Here is a 20,938-nt window from a genome sequence, read left to right on the forward strand (position 1 = left end):
AATAGCATTGAGTATATGCACTGTTAGAAGAAGAAGAAAACCAAAGCAAGTCTGATGACCTGCAAACAAAGTGAAGAGAATGTTTGCAGCAGGAAGGACTGATAACTATTTCAAATGCTTTTTAAAGATCAAATCAGGTGAAGATTAGAACGGTCATTGGATTTAGGTTTGCATGGTCTTTTAGCCATGATGAAGAAACCGTTAGAGGCTATGAGTGACAAAAGCCTAGGAGGAACAATCTTACACTTTTTGATATTTTACTCAGAAGTAAGTTTCATTAATATATCAGTAGTCTAGTGCAAATAGAGTATTTTTATAATTTTCAAGAAAAACAGGAAACAACATTTATTCAACAGAATTTTTGCTTATTTAGACATATAGTGAGTGACAGGTTGGTGGAAAGTTAATGTGACTGAAACTGTCTCTTAAGTGTAATACAAATGTACAACAGCTAGATATATTCCTGTGTATCCATATCAACAGAACGCCTATAGTTTATTTTCAGGGAATCCTGTAAAGAGTGAGCAAATACCTTTATCATCAGATGGAATACATGTTTTCATAGTTATATTTTAAGACATAATTTTGCCTAATGGTTGCTGAGGAAAAAAAATCCTTAATAATAAAAAATTTAAAAAGCAACAAAAATATAATTAATGCTTCTTTCTAATACTACATTAACTATGCAATATGTACAAATTCTATCTAAACTGTGTCTTTAGATTATTACTAATATATTTTTTGCTGTTAGAATATGTAGGAAATACAATTAACCCTGTGTATTTTATAATTTTATCATTGTATATCATCCTTCAGTATATATATTCCCCCAAATTTTGTAATTATTCCCTTTTTTAAAATCTGGGTACTTTCTTATTCACATAGATATTATTATGGCATATGAATTTAATTGGCTGAACAGTGTTCCCGTATATGGAAGCAATGCAAGAAAAAAATTATTTTGAAAATATAATGAAAATACATGGAATTCAGCATTTCAGATACAAAAAAGTTACAATTTAAGGTAAAAAGTAAAGCATTTAGCAAAAAAAACAAACTGACATTATAAAGAATACTAAATTACAGTAAATAGAAATAATGAGTTCATCCTTTTTTTAATTGAATGTTCACCTTAAGACATAAAATCAATTAACTAACTTCAGAAATTTAGAATCGAATATAAAGTCACTAAACAAGGAAGCCAATACAGTGTAGTGTCTCTCATTATTCGTTGATAACCACTGTTAGCAAGCCAAGCACCAAACCACAGTCAGTCCAATTGATCCCACAGAATGAAACTAAGGAAAACAATCACAGACAGTCAGGCAGGATTTTTGCATGTTACTGGTTTCCAAAATAAGCAACCAATTAATCTAGAGCCAACCACATGACCTCCTCTTTCTCCTCTGTGTCTTCTCTGTAAAAACTCCTCTAGCTCCTATCCAGAGAGTGTTCTTAACTACTTTGGCAGTTGCCTGATTCAAAAGTTCAGTTCAGTTCAGTTCAGTCACTTAGCCGTGTACAACTCTTTGCGACCCCGTGGACAGCAGCATACCAGGCTGCCCTGTCCATCACCAACTCCCAGAGTTTACTGAAACTCATGTCCATCGAGTCGATGATGCCATCCAATCATCACATCCTCTGTCGTCCCCTTCTCCTCCCACCTTCAATCTTTCCCATCATCAGGGTCTTTTCAAATGACAGCTCTTCACATCAGGTGGCCAAAGTATTGGAGTTTCAGCTTCAACATCAGGCCTTCCAATGAACACCCAGGACTGATCTCCTTTAGGATGGACTGGTTGGATCTCCTTGCAGTCCAAGGGACTCCCAAGAGTCTTCTCCAACACCACAGTTAAAAAGCATCAATTCTTCGGTGCTCAGCTTTCCTCACCATCCAACTCTCACATCCATACATGACCACTGGAAAAACCATAGCCTTGACTAGACGGACCATTGTTGGCAAAGTAATGTCTCTGCTTTTTAATATACTCTCTAGATTGGTCATAACTTTTCTTCCAAGGAGTAAGTGTCTTTTAATCTCATGGCTGCAATCACTATCTGAAGTGATTTTGGAGCCTAAAAAACAAAGTTAGCCACTATTTCCAGTGTTTCCCCATCTATTTGCCATGAAGTGATGGGACCAGATGCCATGATCTTAGTTTTCTGAACGTTGAGCTTTAAGCCAATTTTTTCACTCTCCTCTATGACTTTCATCAAGAGGCTCTTTAGTTCTTCTTCATTTTCTGGCATAAGGATGGTGTCATCTGCATATCTGAGGTATATTTGATCAAATAAACTATTGAGAAATTTAATACACTTAAGTGTATGGAAAGAGTAACATGGAAACTTACACCACCATATGTAAAATAGATAGCCAACTGGAATTTGCTGTATGGCTCAGGAAACTCAAACAGGGGCTCTATATCAACCTAGAGGGGTGGGATGGGGAGGGAGATGGGTGGGAGGTTCAAAAGGGAGGGGATATATGTATACCTATGGCTGATTCATGTTGAGGTTTGACAGAAAACAGTAAAATTCTGTAAAGCAATTATCCTTCAGTAAAAAATAATAATTAAAAAAAGAAAGAGAAAAATATATAACTGTAAACAATTATTTGTTACAAAATGAAAACTCTTTCTAAAGCGGACATTGTTGGATTATAGATTTCTAGGTAAGAATCTGATACAATATCCTTTATTTCACACTTTTTCTATGTATTCAGCACAATGATTCAAGCTGAGCTCATTTTTTTTTTTTTCTTCTTAGGTAAGATTCCCTGTAACCATGGAGAGAAGCAATAACACAGTGATTGACTTCAGCCTGGTGGGCTTCACAACAGACCCCAAGATGCAGCTGGTCCTGTTTGTGGTGTTCCTTGGTGTCTACTCTATGACTGTGCTAGGAAATATCACCGTCATAGTGTTGATCTGTAATGACTCCTGACTGCACACACCTATGTATTTTTTCATTGGGAATCTGTCTTTTCTGGATCTCTGGTATTCTTCTGTATACATTCTAAAGATCCTAGTGACCTGCATCTCTGAAGACAAGAGCATCTCCTTTGCTGCCTGTGTAGCCCAGTTCTTCTCTGGTGGGCAGGGATACAGTGAGTTCTACCTGTTGGCTGCCATGGCTTATGACCGCTATATGGCCATCTCAAAGCCACTTATTTATTCTCAGGCCATGTCCATAAAGCTACGTGCATTCTTGGTAGCCACCTCATACCTCGGTGGCTTTATTAACTGTTCTATCATCACCAAAAGAACATTTACCATGAACTTCTGTAATGACAATGTCATTGATGACTTTTTTTGTGATTTGCTTCCCCTGGTGAAGTTAGCTTGTGGTAAGAAGGATGACGACCAGGCTCTGCTGTATTTCCTCCTGGCCTCTAAAGTCATCGTCACTGCTGTGTTCATATTTGCTTCCTACCTCTTCATCATCGCCACCATCTTGAAGATCCACTCCTCCCAGGGCCGCCTCAAAGTCTTCTCCACATGCTCCTCCCACTTGGTCTCTGTCACCTTGTACTATGGCTCCATTCTCTGTATTTACTCTCGCCCACGCTCTAACTATTCTTTTGATAGTGACAAAATAGTTTCTACATTTGACACTGTGGTGTTTCCTATGTTGAACCCCATGATCTACAGCTTGAGGAATAAGGATGTGAAAAAGGCCATGAATAAACTTTTCAAATAAATAAAATTTATCTCCTTTTAAGTAGATGTAGAGACAATTTTTGAGCAGGTTACTGTATTTCAAGAAGAGCTGTCATTGTGTTCCTTTAGGGTCAAGAGTCCTTACGATGCCAGTTCATGAAATTGCACCCTTGGTAAAAGCCCAGTCAAGAGACCTAAGATAAAAATAAGAAGCTCAATTTATGATGGATATCTAGGTTGCTTCCATGTCCTGGCTATTATAAACAGTGCTGTGATGTCCATCATCAGATGAATGGAAAAGGAAGCAGTGGTACATATACACAATGGAATATTACTCAGCCATTAAAAAGAATACATTTGAATCAGTTCTATTGAGATGGATGAAACTGGAGCCCATTATACAGAGTGAAGTAAGCCAGAAAGAAAAACACAAATACAGTATATTAATGCATATATATGGAATTTGAAAGATGGTAATGATAACTCTATATGCGAGACAGAAAAAGAGACACAGATGCATAGAACAGTCTTATGGACTCTGAGGGAGAAGATGAGGGTGGGACGTTCTGAGAGAATAGCATTGAAACATGTATCTTATCATGTGAAATAGACCACCAGTCCAGGTTCGATGCATGAGACAAATGCTCAGGGCTGGTGCACTGGGGTGACCCAGAGGGATGGGATGGGGAGGGAGGTGGGAGGGGGGTTCAGGATGGGGAACACATGTACACCCATGAATGATTCAAGTCAGTGTATGGCAAAAACCACTACAATATTGTAAAGTAATTAGTCTCCAATTAAAATAAATAAATTTTTTAAAAAGTAAAAAAAAAAAAAAAAAACCTAGAAAAAATAAAATTAAATAAATAATTATATGCATGAACCTACAAGGCTATCTACCTCCAAATTATGATATTCTGAACATCAAGTCACCATAATAATAGTAAAAATATTCATAACCATATTGAGGTGAAACAACTTGAGAATTATCTCCATGAGTAAACATTACCCCAAAGAAAACATTATAGAAGGAATATATACAAGTAGTGATCAAACAAAAGATGAAATATGATGAGATCCATATAATTTTGACTTTTAAAACTGAGAAAATATTAGTGCAATTTTAGTTAATTAAAAAGTGAATAATGCCCTTGTTTCTATTTTTATAAGCATTAACAACAACAACAAAATATGCAAAAAAAGTGATATTTAATCAAGCATTCCCCAGGATTCCAGGAAGTCTTCTAAGAGCAGGAAACACTGATCAGCACTGAAAGTAATGTATACTAATCTAAATATTAAATCCAAGGAATATAATTCTAGCTACCTGTAACCCACAGTAATGCAATAGAAACATGGACCCATAGTGCAATTTCAAGATTCTTGGTTTAGACAATGTTCCAAGAAGGAAAGCTATTAATGCCAACCCAGAATCTCATTTCCTAAAAGATGTCTCTATTTCTCATTCTTAATCATAAAATTCTTTTAAACTATATTTTTAACTAGTTAAAAGATCTAGTTGATATAATATAGTGGCAGAAAATCAATTATTTAATGTTGGTTAATAGAAAATTTATTATCCTAGAAGGACACATCAGCTACAAAAAGTAAAACTGGAATAGTAAACCAATTCTTAAATCTCCTAGTATTATAAATCCCAACATTTAAATACAGAAAATTATATTTAACTACTGGTGAAAATTTCCATTTCTAAGATAATTTCATCCATTTAGGAGAAACAACCAAGTCCCATACTCCAAGTAATTATCAATTTGTAACAGATACTGTAACTTCACCAGTCTAAGTGTATATTCAAAACATTTTGTGTATGGAAAAGTGAACTCAACTCCAAAATCAACTCTAAATGACATTACCAAAACCCTGGTAAGAAGATGTTCATCGCAGCACTGTTTACAATAGCCAGGACATGGAAGCAACCTAGATGTCCATCAGCAGACGAATGGATAAGGAAGCTGTGGTACATATACACAATGGAATATTACTCAGCCATTAAAAAAAATACATTTGAACCGGTTCTACTGAGATGGATGAAACTGGAGCCCATTATACAGAGTGAAGTAAGCCAGAAAGAAAAACAACAATACAGTATACTAATGCATATATATGGAATCTGAAAGATGGTAACGATAACCCTATATGCGGGACAGAATGAGAGACACAGATGCATGGAACAATTTTATGGACTCTGAGGGAGAAGGTGAGGGTGGGTCGTTCTGGGAGAATGGCATTGAGACATGTGTATTGTCATATGTGAAACAGAGCACCATTCCATGTTCGATGCATGTGACAAGGGCTCGGGGCCGGGGCAGTGGGATGATCCAGAGGGATGGGAGGGGGAGGGAGGTGGGTGGGGGGTTCGGGAAGGGGAACACATGTAAACCCATGGCTGATTCTTGTCAATGTATGGCAAAAACTATTACAATATTGTAAAGTAATTAGCCCCCAAGTAAAATAAATAAATTTATAAATAAAAAAAAAAAAAAAAAAAAAGAAGATAGACTACAGCTAGTAATACTCTTAAGAAGACATAAAAATATCTAAAAATACAAAAACAAAACAAACAAACAAACAAAAGCACTGTAATTAAACACATGGCACTGATATTTTAGAAAATGCTTTGGAATAATGTAATATTGACATTAAGTTTTTAAGCACTATTGAGAGTGAGAGGACAACAAGCAGGAAGGCCAGGGGTCTCCAAACAAAAGAAATAGGCTGCAAGTGTCAGACATTTTTATCTCTCTCTTAAGCGGCAGGAGGAAACAAACTAGTGAGATATATATATTTATTTATTTATTTTTATTTATATTATATATATATATATATATATATATATACATTTCCCCCTTCTCTATACAAATTTAAAAGGAGGTTTCTCTTAAAATACTGTGTTGCCCTAATGACACCTGGTTTCACCTGAAGTTAACTATTCTCAAACCTTGAGTTAACCAATGCATTTTTCTTATGGAACTGTTTGTCTTAAGCTATGTTAATGTACTATGCATTTACCCCAAACCCTGTCTTCAAGTTGGTTCTGCCTAATGACTCAGAACCTACTTGACAAACCATTATGTTATACTCATACACTGTTCCCCTAATCTATGTAAACGAAACTATTTGTATGGTAATCTGCCCTTCTACAAGATTCAAGTCAATAGTTTTATGGCCCCTGATGACTCCTCTGGTGCCAAGATTATCCCAAAATACATCTTATGGATGAAGGGCCTGGTGCTATTCTGAGTTTTAAGACATTCTTTTCTTTCATTAACAAAATGCTAGTGACTATATAACATCCAGCTGAAGACTAGCACAGGGGTACTCTCTCTGCCCCCTTCTGATGCCTATGTCAGAAGCTTTCTCTATCTCCTTTATACTTTAATAAAACTTTATTACACAAAAGCTCTGAGCGATCAAGCCTCGTCTCTGGCCCCAGATTGAATTCTTCTCATCCAGAGGCCAAGAATCCCAGTGTCTTTTCATGGTTCAGCAACAAATTTTCAGGAGCATTTTGTATGCAGCTAATGGTCATGAAATACTCAAGAGAATCTTCATATCAGTTTGAATTAAAGTGGGCTTCCCTGATAACTCAGTTGGTAAAAAATCTGCCTGCGATGTGGGAGACCTGAGTTTGATTCCTGGGTCAGGAAGATCCCCTGGAGAAGGAAATGGCTACTCACTCCAGTATTCTGGCCTGGAGAATTCCATGAACTATACAGTCCATGGGGTCCCTAAGAGTTGGACATGACTGAGTGACTTTCAATTAAAGATTCGATAGTTTCCTAAGAGAATTTTATTACTCAAAATGCCAATGAAGTCTAAAGTCTTAAAGTAGTTCATATTGTGTCTTTGGGTCTATGAGTTTTAATAAACATTTTTAAGTACATATATTTATGGGTGTTCTACATACCAAAAAAAAAAAGTTCTTTTGGATTGACTTGTTTTATTTTTAAAAATTACCTCTAGTGATCTTTCAATGCATAGACAATAAGAAGTGGGCACTTCTTATAGTAGGACTTGTGGCATTCCCCAAAATGATACTATTTGGCTTTTCTAGAAGAACTAAAGAGCCTCTTGATGAAGTGAAAGAGGAGAGTGAAAAAGTTGACTTAAAGCTCAACATTCAGAAAACTAAGATCATGGCAACAGGTCCCATCACTTCATGGCAGATAGATGGGGAAACAGTGGCTGACTTTATTTTTCTGGGCTCCAAAATCACTGCTGATGGTGATTGCAGCCATGAAATTAAAAGACACTTACTCCTTGGAAGGAAAGTTATGACTAACCTAGACAGCATAATAAAAAGCAGAGACATTACTTTGCCAACAAAGGTCCGTCTAGTCAAGGCTATGGTTTTTCCAGCGGTCATGTATGGATGTGAGAGTTGGACTATAAAGAAAGGTGAGCACCGAAGAATTGATGCTTTTGAACTGTGGTGTTGGAGAAGACTCTTGAGAGTCCCTTGGACTGCAAGGAGATCCAACCAGTCCATCCTAGAAGAGATCAGTGCTTAGTGTTCATTGGAGGGACTGATGTTGAAGCCGAAACTCCAATACTTTGGTCACCTGATGTGAAGAGCTGACTCATTGGAAAAGACCCTGATGCTGGGAATGATTGAGGGCAGGAGGAAAAGGGGACGACACAGGATGAGATGGCTGGATGGCATCACCGACTCGATGGACATGGGTTTGGGTGGACTCAGGGAGTTGGTGATGGACAGGGAGGCTTGGCCTGCTGCGGTTTATGGAGTCACAAAGAGTCAGAGACAACTGAGCGATAGAACTGAACTGAATTGATTCACATTCAGAAAAGAATAAGAAAAAGAAGTGAAGTAACAGGATCTATATGGCTGAAATTTATCCAATTCTTTGCTACCATAACTTTCTATGGCTGTAATTACAAAACAAACCACTTTTAACCTCAGTTCCTCCTTGGGTCTGGCCCATCTATTCTTTCTCAGTACTTCATTTGAATGAGAGTTACCTATTACATTGTTCAATTTTTATTAGAACTGAGTCTTTTTATTATCTTGTTTTTATTTTCTGTAGTACTTTTCCTTTGAAAGGTAAGGCTAAAGAGATGCTAAGTAATATACTGCTAAATCCTCTGGGTTTCAAATATAATTCTTTTTGATTTCATTTTATAGCATCAACTAATTTCTCTCTAGTGATTGGCATCATTCTCCCAGCCCAGAAGAATGATTCCTGTCATTTCAGTGCAGGAGGAGCTGAAATCCAGGGTGCTTCCTGAATTCCAAATGTTCAGAATACCTGAAGGTGTTTCCCTGGGGAAGCATCTCATCCTTGTGCACATAGACTTCCAAGTATACTGAGTATATGGTTACAGGTAGGAAAATTAAATTCTTATCAGGATACTTCATGTAATAGTAAAAGAAACTGTATTAGCCATGATACTCCAAATGTGTGTGTTAGTTGCTCAATTGTGTCTGAGTTTTTGTGACCCCATGGATTGCAGCTTGCCAGGCTCCTCTGTCAATAGAATTCTCCAGGCAGGAATATTGGAGTGGGTAGCCATTCCCTTCTCCAGAGGATCTTTCAGACCCAGAGAAAACACCAAAGGTGAATTAAATATGCACCTATGCTATTAGGGGAAATAGCTCTTCCTCTGTTAGAGAAAATGGAGAAGGAGCCAGAAAAAAAGAAGAAAAGAAAGGAATATCACAGACATGATGCAAGTTTTGACCATGATGCAAGCATGCGAGGTGAATAAAAAATGGATGGAAGGATGAGAAAAATCATGCTAGAGCATTGTTCAGGCTATAAGTAGTTCAGCAAGATCACCATAAGGTCCTTGAGGTAAAACTAGAGATCAAGGGAGTTCAGCATCTAACAGAGATGTCTCTGCATTCATATCCTTACTATGTTAAGTCCTTAGCTCAGAGCACCCTGTGGGAGGCATGACCTTGACACAAATGAGGAAATACATTTCAGAGATCAGCAGCTAAGGCCTTTGGACAATTACAATGTCTGCACTTGAATCTTTGAAAGGTTATTTTTCTGGACACCACGTGGATCATGCCCACTTCTTGGTTCATAAGGATATACATAACTGCTAAGGGAAAAAGAGTCATATATATGCGGCTCTTTTTAAGTTTGTAGCATACTTAGAAGACATCGCAACAACCACGACTGTGTTTTCATAAACATAAAATTATTGTAGGAACCCAAGATATTTAGCAGTATCTTTCATTATTTTATCAGGACAGCTAATTCTAAAACACCCTCTTCCAACAACACAAGAGAAGACTCTACACATGGACATCACCAGATGGTCAACACTGAAATCAGATTGATTATATTCTTTGCAGCCAAAGATGGAGAAGCTCTATACAGTCAACAAAAACAAGACCGAGAGCAGACTGTGGCTCAGATCATGAACTCCTTATTGCCAAATTCAGACTTAAATTGAAGAAAGTAGGGAAAACAACTAGACCATTCAGATATGACCTAAATCAAATCCCTTATGATTATACAGTGAAAGTGACAAATAGATTTAAGGGACTAGATTTGATAGACAGAGTGCCTGATGAACTATGGACAGAGGTTCGTGACATTGTACAGGAGACAGGGATCAAGGCCATCTCCATGGAAAAGAAATGCAAAAAAGCAAAATGGCTGTCTGAGGAGGCCTTACAAACAGCTGGGAAAAGAAGAGAAGCGAAAAGCAAAGGAGAAAAGGAAAGATATTTCCATTTGAATGCAGAGTTCCAAAGAATAGCAAGGAGAGATAAGAAAGCCTTCCTCAGCGATCAGTGCAAAGAAATAGAAGAAAACAACAGAATAGGAAAGACTAGAGATCTCTTCAAGAAAATTAGAGATACCAAGGGAACATTTCATGCAAAGAGGGGCTCGATAAAGGACAGAAATAGTATGGATCTAACAAAAGCAGAAGATATTAAGAAGAGGTGGCAAGAATACACAGAAGAACTGTACAAAAAAGATCTTCATGACCCAGATAATCACGATGGTGTGATCACTCACCTAGAGTCAGACATCCTGGAATGTGAAGTCAAGTGGGTCTTAGGAAGCATCACTACGAACAAAGCAGGTAGAGGTGATGGAATTCCAGTTGAGTTATTTCAAATCCTAAAAGATGATGCTCTGAAAGTGCTGCACTCAGTATACCAGCAACTACAGAAAACTCAGCAGCGGCCACAGGACTGGAAAAGGTCAGTTTTCATTCTAATCCCAAAGAAGGAAATGTTAAATAATGCTCGAACTACTGCATGATTGCACTCATCTCACATGCTGGTAAACTAATGCTCAAAATTCTCCAAGCCAAGCTTCACTATTGTATAAAATGTGAACTTCCTGATGTTCAAGCTGGTTTTACAAAAGGCAGAGGGACCAGAGATCAAATTGCCAGCATCTTCTGGTTCATGGAAAAAGCAAGGGAGTTCCAGAAACACTTTTATTTCTGCTTTATTGACTATGCCAAAGACTTTGACTGTGTGGATCACAATAAACTGGAAATTTCTTCAAGAGATGGGAATACCAGACTACCTGACCTAGCTCTTGAGAAACCTATATGCAAATCAGGAAGCAACAGTTAGAACTGGACATGGAACAACAGACTGGTTCCAAATCAAAAAAGGATTATGTCAAGGCTGTATATTGTCACCCTGCTTATTTAACTTGTATGCAGAGTACATCATGAAAAACACTGGAATTAACGAAGCACAAGCTGGAATCAAGATGGCCAGGAGAAATGTCAATAACCTCAGATATGCAGATTGCACCACCCTTATGGGAGAAAGTGAAGAAGAACTAAAGAGCCTCTTGATGAAAGTGGAAGAGAAGAGTGAAAAAGTTGGCTTAAAGCTCAACTTTTAGAAAACTAAGATCATGGCAGCCGATTCCATCACTTCATGGCAAATAGATGGGGAAACAATGGCTGACTTTACTTTTCTGGGCTCAAAATCACTGCAGATGGTGATTGCAGCCATGAAATTAAAGGACGCTTACTCCTTGGAAGGAGAGTTATACCTAGACAGCATATTAAAAAGCAGAGACATTACTTTGCCAACAAATGTCCATCTAGCTAAGGGTATGGTTTTTCCAGTAGTCATGTATGGATGTGAGAGCTGGACTATAAAGTAAGCTGAGCACCAAAGAATTGATGTTTTTGAACTGCATTCTTGGAGAAGACTCTTGGGAGTCCCTTGGACTTCAAGAAGATCCAACCAGTCCATCCTAAAGGAGATCAGTCTTAGGTGTTCATTGTAAGGACTGATGTTGAAGCTGAAACTCCAATACTTTGGCCACCTGATGCAAAGAGCTGACTCATTTGAAAAGACCCTGATGCTGGGAAAAATTGAGGGCAGGAGGAGAAGGGGATGACAGAGGATCATATTGTTGGATGACATCGCCGAATTGATGGACATGGGTTTAAGTGTACTCCGGGAGTTGGTGATGGACAGGGAGGCCTGGCGTACTGCGGTTCATGGGGTCGCAAAGAGTTGGACACAATTGAGCGACTGAACTGAACTGAACTGAACTCCTTGGAAAGAAAGTTATGACCAGCTTAGACAGGATATTAAAAAACAGAGACATTACTTTGCCAACAAAGTTCCATCTAGTCAAGGCTATGGTTTTTCCAGTAGTCATGTATGGCTGTGAGATTCGGACCATAACAAAAACTGGGTGCAGAAGAATTGATGCTTTTGAACTGTGGTGTTGAAGAAGACTCTTGAGAGCCCCTTGGAAAGCAAGGAGATAAAACCAGTCAATCCTAAAGGAAATCAACCCTGAGTATGCATTTGAAAGACTGATGCTAATGTTGAAGTTCCAATACTTTGGCCACCTGAAGTAAAGAGCTGACTCATTGGAAAAGACCCTGAGTATGGGAAAGAATGAGGACAAGAAAAGGGGGCAACAGAAGATGAGATATTTGGATAGCATCACTGGCCTAATGGACATGAGTTTGAGCACACTCCAGCAGATAGTGAAGGACAGGAAGCCTGGGGTGCTGCAGTCAGTGGGATCACAAATAGTTGAACACGACTGAGTGAACAACAACAACAGTCAATTATGAGGGTTAAAACCCAGATGCCTGGATTAATATTTGCTTTATCACAGTTTAGGCACCACCTGTTTGAATAGGTAGCCACCAGTACCATCACCTTCAGGATCTCTAAGTACAGACCCATTCACAATTCACAATGGTGCAATTTATGTTTATGGTCAGAGTTTCAGCTTCCAGTATATCTTCAACTAAAACTAAGTCTGTAGAAAGCAAACATAAAGTGTCAGTATAAATGAGGCCAGCTTACAATGATAAAGAAGGGTTTTTGGTTTTTTTATATATTTTAATTAGTTTATTTTCTATTTTTTAACTTTACAATATTGTATTTGGTTTGCCATACATTGACATGAATCCACCATGGGTGTACAAGTTTTCCCCTTCCGGAACCCCCCTTCCAACTCCCTCCCCATCCCATCCCTCCGGGTCATCCCGGAGCACCAGCACGGAGCACCCTGTATGATGCATTGAACCTGGACTGGTGATTCGTTTCACATATGATAATTTACATGCTTCCATGCCATTCTCCCATATCATCCCACCCTCGCCCTCTCCCATAGACTCCATAGCACTGTTCTACTTATCTGTGTCTCTTTTGATGTCTCGCATACAGGGTTATCTTTACTGACTTACTCAATACCATATATATGTGTTAGTATACTGTATTGATGTTTTTCTTTCTGGCTTACATCACTCTGTGTAATAGGCTCCAGTTTCATCCACCTCATTAGAACTGATTCGAATGTATTCTTTTTAATGGCTGAGTAATATTCCATTGTGTATATGTACCACACCTTCCTTATCCATTCATCTGCTGATGGGCATCTAGGCTGCTTCCGTGTCTTGGCTATTATAAACAGTGCTGTGATAAACATTGGGGTACAGGTGTCTCTTTCAAGTCTGGTTTCCTCCGTGTGTATGCCCAGCAGTGGGATTGCTGGGTCATATGGCAGTTCTATTTCCAGTTTTTTGATGAATCTCCACACTGTTCTCCATAGTGGCTGTATTAGTTTGCATTCCCACCAACAGTGGAAGAGGGTTCCCTTTTCTCCACACCCTCTCCAGCATTTATTGCTTGTAGTCTTTTGGATAGCAGCCATTCTGATGGGTGTGAAATGGTACCTCATTGGGGTTTTGATTTGCATTTCTCTGATAATGAGTGATGTTGAGCATCTTTTCATGTGTTTGTTAGCCATCTGTATGTCTTCTTTGGAGAAATGTCTGTTTAGTTCTTTGGCCCATTTTTTGATTGAGTCATTTATTTTTCTGGAATTGAGCTGCAGGAGTTGCTTGTATATTTTTGAGATTAATTGTTTGTCCGTTGCTTCATTTGCTATTATTTTCTCCCATTCTGAAGGCTGTCTTTTCACCTTGCTTATAGTTTCCTTTGTTGTGAAAAAGCTTTTAATTTTAATTAGGTCCCATTTGTTTATTTTTGCTTTAATTTCCAATATTCTGGGAGGTGGGTCATGGAGGATCCTGCTGTGGTTTATGTTGGAGAGTGTTTTGCCTATATTTTCCTCTAGGAGTTTTATAGTTTCTGGTCTTAGTTTAGATCTTTAATCCATTTTGAGTTTGTTTTTGTGTATGGTGTTAGAAGTGTTCCAGTTTCATTCTTTTACAAGCGGTTGACCAGTTTTCCCAGCACCACTTGTTAAAGAGATTGTCTTTCCTCCATTGTATATTCTTGCCTACTTTGTCAAAGATAAAGTGTCCCTAGGTGCGTGGATTTATCTCTGGGCTTTCTATTTTGTTCCATTGATCTATATTTCTGTCCTTGAGCCAGTACCATACTGTCTTGATGACTGTGGCTTTGTAGTAGAGCCTGAAGTCAGGTGATCAAAGGATCAATCCAAGAAGAAGATATAACAATAATAAATATATATGCACCCAACGTAGAAGCACCACAATATGGAAGGCAAATGCTAACAAGTATGCAAGGGGAAATTAACAATAACACAGTAATAGTGGGAGACTTTAATACCCCACTTACACCTATGGACAGATCAACTAAACAGAAAATTAACAAGGAAACACAAACTTTAAATAATACAATAGACCAGTTAGACCTAATTGAAATCTATAGGGCATTTCACCCCAAAACAATGAATTTCACCTTTTTCTCAAGCGCACACGGAACCGTCTGCAGAATAGATCATGTTCTGGGCCATAAATCTAGTCTTGGTATATTCAAAAAAATTGAAATCATTCCATGTATCCTTTCTGACCACAATGCAGTAATATTAGATGTCAATTACAGGAGAAAAACAATTAAATACTCCAACATATGGAGAGTGAACAACACACTGCTGAATGACCAACAAATCACAGAAGAAATCAAAAAAGAAATCAAAATATGCATAGAAACGAACGAGAATGAAAACACAACAACCCAAAACCTATGGGACACTGTAAAAGCAGTGCTAAAGGGAAGATTGATAGCAATACAGGCTCACCTCAAGAAACAAGAAAAAAGTCAAATAAATAACCTAACTCTACACCTAAAGCAACTAGAAAAGGAAGAAATGAAGAACCTCAGGGTTAGTAGAAGGAAAGAAATCTTAAAAATTAGAGCAGAAATAAATGCAAAAGAAACAAAAGAGACCATAGCAAAAATCAACAAAGCCAAAAGCTGTTCTTTGAGAAGATAAATAAAATTGACAAGCCATTAGCCAGACTCATCAAGAAACAAAGGGAGAAGAATCAAATCAACAAAATTAGAAATGAAAATGGAGAGACCACAACAGACAAGACAGAAATACAAAGGATCATAAGAGACTATTATCAGCAACTATATGCAAATAAAATGAACCACTTGGAAGAAATGGATAAATTCTTAGAAAAGTACGACTTCCCAAAACTGAACCAGGAAGAAATAGAAAATCTCAACCGACCCATCACAATCACGGAAATCAAAACTGTAATCAGAAATCTTCCAGCAAACAAAAACCCAGGACCATTTGGCTTCACAGTTGAATTCTACCAAAACTTTAGAGAAGAGCTAACACCTATTCTACTCAAACTCTTCCAGAAAATTGCAGAGGAAGGTAAACATCCAAACTCATTCTATGAGGCCACCATCATCCGAATACCACAACCTGACAAAGATGCTACAAAAAAAGAAAACTACTGGCCAATATCACTGGAACATAGATGCAAAAATCCTTAACAAAATCCTAGTGAACAGAATCCAACAACATGTTAAAAAGATCATACATCATGACCAAGTGGGCTTTGTCCCAGTCATGCAAGGATTCTTCAATATCGGCAAATCAATCAATGTAATACACCACATAAACAAATTGAAAAATAAAAACCATATGATTATTTCAATAGATGCAGAGAAAGTCTTTGACAAAATTCAGCATCCATTTATGATAAAAACCCTCCAGAAAGCAGGAATAGAAGGAACATACCTCAACATAATAAAAGCTATATATGAGTAACCCACGGAAAACATTATCCTAAATGGTGAAAAACTGAAAGCATTTCCCTTAAAATCAGGAACAAGACAAGGGTGCCCATTCTCACCACTACTATTCAACATAGGTTTGGAAGTTTTGGCCACAGCAATCAGAGCAGAAAAAGAAATAAAAGGAATCCAGATTGGAAAAGAAGAAGCAAAACTCTCACTGTTTGCTGATGACATGATCCTCTACATAGAAAACCCTAAAGACTCCACCAGAAAATTACTAGAGTTAAGCAACGAATATTGTAAAGTTTCAGGATATAAAATCAACACACAGAAATCCCTTGCATTCCTATACACTAACAATGAGAAAACAGAAAGTGAAATTAAGGAAAAAATTCCATTCACCATTGCAACGAAAAGAATAAAATACTTAGGAATATATCTATCCTAAAAAACAAAAGACCTATGTATAGAAAACTATAAAACACTGGTGAAAGAAATCAAAGAGGACACAAATAGATGGAGAAATATACCATGTTCATGGATCAGAAGAATCAATATAGTGAAAATGAGTATACAACCCAAAGCAATCTATAGATTCAGTGCAATCCCTATCAATTTTCCAACGGTATTCTTCAGAGAACTAGAACAAATAATTTCACAATTTGTATGAAAATGCAAAAAACCTCGAATAGCCAAAGCAATCTTGAGAAAGAAGAATGGAACTGGAGGAATCAACCTGCCTGACTTCAGGCTCTACTACAAAAAAGGGTTTTTAAAAAACTCACATTCTCTGGCCTTGTCATATTACTGATTTGTGCCTTCACACGTAAAAGAGCAGTTTGTCTTCCGTTCTGATTAGATGGTACCTTGAATCTTCTGAGCCAAAAGGAAGAATTGTTGTTTCCTTCAATGAAGGATGGTGTAACTGATTTTTCACCAGGAAATTTTAAAAGCAGAACAATCAATTTGTGTTGTTCTTTACATACATTTGCTCCTTTCATCAGTAGTCCCTGAATGAATGGCAAATTGATGTTATCTAAAACACGCTTAATGGTATAAAAAGTCTAGTACTAGAACTGGGAGGTGAATGAACCATAGGGTGTGGGAATTCAAGAAATTCTAAAAATCAATTTGGTCAGTAAAATCTTCTGGGGGGACTTTCAGAAAATGCAGAATCTGGAAACCCCATCTTGAACTAACTGAATCAGAATTTCCACAGTCTGGTACCCAGAATTCAACATTTACAAAAGTTTCCAGGTAACTCACGATCATCTAATCCACCCAAGTAAATTCTTGTAACATTTATCAAAACAGAAGATTCTAAGTTCAAATGATGACATCAACTGTGGCAATCAATTATAATCCTTCATGAGATATAAGAACTAGGCCCGCTGTTCCTTTCCTTCCTCCAGGTATTTCATCTTCTTAGGACCTTGCCTATTTATTCATTAAGCAAATAATTGTTAAAGACCTATTCTGCTAGACCTGAAAATATGCTAGTGGACGCAATAAAAATGATTATTTTCTCATGGAGCCAGTTTCTCTCAGTCACTGGAATACTATAAGAGATCTATCCAGGAAATTTTCTTGAATTTATAATCTTATTTATTTATTTTTTTACCAGTATTTCCTCACTTTTTACACTTGTTACAGACAAGCCTTTGGGCTTCCTGACCCAAGTGGTGGGGAGCAACTGTGGTCAATAGCTCTTAAATTTACATATCCTCCATTCAAGATAATAGCTAATTCCAAAAGAAGTTCACTGGCTCAGCTGGAGCTGAGTAGCTCTCTTGAATCATCCTCTGTGGCTTAGAGGTGAAGGGTCACATTACAGAGACATAGTTGCTCCAATTGAACTACATCATCAGAGGCTGGGCAATTCTGTTAGAAAGAGATGATGGATAGACAAATACATTTCAAAAGCACTTCTCCGAGGACAATTCATTTGGGCTGCTTACTGTCTGAATTTTGGCTCCGTTCAAATAATTAAGCTATTGAAGTCATCCTTTCATTATTCACTCATAAAACATTTATTATGCATTGACCTGGTCCCAAGGATAAAAAGGAGCAAGAATTGTGTAGAGATTAGCAGTGAAGGCAAACAGGCACATAATGAACATTAGTATGTGGTGGAATATACTAAGTACCAAGAAAACACAAGAGTTAAAGAAATCTTCACATTTCCTTAAATGAGTCTTAATGGATATATAGAAATTTTCCTGGCCAGGTAAAGTGAGAAGGTTCGCAAACATCATAGTATAGAAACAAATTTTTTTGTGCAGCAGAAGGAAGTCTCACGGTTGAGAAGTGTAACTATGGCTAGAAGATTAGTCATTGTGTAAGCGATTTGCCAGTCCTACCACTATGAGCTGTGTAAATAAGAGCAAGCTACTAAAGCTTTTAGTACTTGTTGCATAGGATTGGCGTGAGGACTAACTTTTCTAATGCATGTGAAGAGTTTCGAATAGCACTGGCAAGTCTTTGGTGCTTAATAAATGTTTTATTATTGTTACCATTGTCAAATCATTCTCACAATTATTTCAAACAAATGTGCTATTCCTGGGGGTGTTTCTTTTACTTGTGAGAGAAGAGCCCATTTTGTTTATCATCATACCACAACTATTGTGATTTGGATGTGGCCCAGGGTGCAAAGGAGTAAGTTCAAAGATCACGTATATTATTAGGTTGCTGATGAGGTCATGGTAGATGCAATAGACTTAGCTCAGGAAATTCCATTCTTCAAAAAAAACACATGCTGTTTTTACATAATCATATACTCCAACCATGAATTACCAATTCTACTTGGTTTCATAAAAGATTTTTACTGGCTATACCTGTCATTCAGCCCAGTCCCCACCATGGAGTCTAAAAACCAGAATCCAACTTCACTCTTTCAGAATAATGTTCCAAAGCATGAACCAATCTCAAAAACACAACACCACACCACAGACACAGCTAAATTCCAACTTTAGAATTATTTCCTCCATATTCTTAGGACTTTGGCTCAAGGGATGAGACCAATGCTACCTTAGGTTTTAGTAGAAGTTAGATAATTGTTTCTATTCCTGCCAATCCTTTATCTCTTCAGTCAATTACCAACCATGAGGACAATATCATTTTGAACCAGAAAAACCCATCCCTAAACCACTATCTTTGTTGATTATTTTATTTCTAGCTTTCCCAATCTTGCTTCTTCTGTACAAATAGGACTCTTTCTATTAAAATTTTCCAGTCACTGTATAGGTGGTTAGAAATGAAGGTATAAATGTCATGGTCCTTAGTAAGTGTCCCCAGGTGAAAGTCAGATGATTACAATGAACATATACAAAGTTGTAGGAACCAGCACAAGGCTGGCACAAAATAGATGCTCAACATGAGCATGTTAAGATGAATTTTGTTTCTTACACTGAGCCATAATACACTAATTATGTTTGACTGGCTTGACATTTAAAAAGCAACAATTATATGTGATTCAAGCTAATGAGGATTCTGATGGGATTAATCATTGGGTATTGTTGGAGTATGGGGAAATAGTTACATGGACTAAAGACCTGGCTTTTAAAAATTCAACTTTTTTTTTCTTGTTAGAAAAGCAATATATCAGAGAAGAATCTAAAAGAATAAGTTCATTTGCACAATCTCTCTACTTTTACCGCCACTCCTCATGTGCAATCCATCATCACCTCTCACTTGGAGTACTACAAGAGCTTCTTAACTGGCTTCTCCACTTTCATTCTTCTTTAACTTGGGCATGAACTTGGGTGAACATCCAGGTACACACGTGTAAAATGGACATGATTTTGAGCAAGCTTGGGGAGATGTCAAAGGACAGAGAGGCCTGGCGTGCTGCAGTCCATGGAGTCACAAAGAGTTGGACATGACTGAGTGACTGAACAACATAAAATAAAAGAAATAAAAGCAACAATAAACACATAGGAGACTTTCCAGGTGATTTAGCAGTTAAGAGTTCACCTGCTGATGCAGGGAACACAAATTCAATCTCTTGTCCGGGAAGATCCCACATGCCATGGAATAACTAAGCCACAACTGCACCACAACTACTGAGCCCACACTCTAGGGCCAACAAGACAACTGCTAAAGCCTGTGTGCCTAGAGTCCATACTCCACAGCAAGAGAAGCCACTTCAACAAAGAGTATCCCTTGTTCACTGCAACTAGATAAAGCCTGTGCTCAACAATGAAGACCAAGCACAGTGAAAAATAAAATAAATAAATAAATATATAAAAAGAAACCAATGGGACCTACTTAAAGGCTTTCCACAGCTTTTAGGAATACACCAATAAAGCAAAAAAGAATTTATTTTATGGAAGAAAATATTTTCAAATGATATAAGACAAAATCATTGCAGATGGTGATCGCAGCCATGAAATTAAAAGACCCTTACTCCTTGGAAGGAAGGTTATGACCAACCTAGACAGCATATTAAAAACCAGAGACATTATTTTGTCAACAAATGTCCATCTAGTCAAGACTATGTTTTTACCAGTAGTCATGTATGGATGTGAGAGCTGGACTATAAAGAAAGCTGAGTGCCAAAGAATTGACGCTTTTGAGCTGTGGTGTTGGAGAAGACTCTTTGAGAGTCCCTTGGACTGCAAGGAGATCCAACCAGTCCATTGTAAAGGAGATCAGTCCTGGGTGTTCATTGGAAGGACTGATGTTGAAGCTGAAACTCCAATACTTTGGCCACCTGATGCCAAGAGCTGACTCATTTGAAAAGAACCTGATTCTGGAGAACATCGAGGGCAGGAGGAGAAGGGGACAACAGAGGATGAAATGGTTG

General features: G+C 37.7%; 1 pseudogene across 1 annotated transcript; it reads left to right on the forward strand.

Moving 5' to 3' along the window:
- Positions 1 to 2,784: 2,784 nt before the first annotated feature.
- LOC145514259 (olfactory receptor 9G1-like) lies at positions 2,785 to 3,705 on the forward strand (annotated as a pseudogene). Its single transcript, XR_014059993.1, has one exon. The product of XR_014059993.1 is annotated as an olfactory receptor 9G1-like (transcript).
- Positions 3,706 to 20,938: the final 17,233 nt, after the last annotated feature.

The sequence above is a fragment of the Giraffa tippelskirchi genome, chromosome 7, assembly GCF_054371585.1.
Source record: "Giraffa tippelskirchi isolate mGirTip1 chromosome 7, T2T-mGirTip1v1.2.pri, whole genome shotgun sequence".
Classification (NCBI taxonomy): domain Eukaryota; kingdom Metazoa; phylum Chordata; class Mammalia; order Artiodactyla; family Giraffidae; genus Giraffa; species Giraffa tippelskirchi.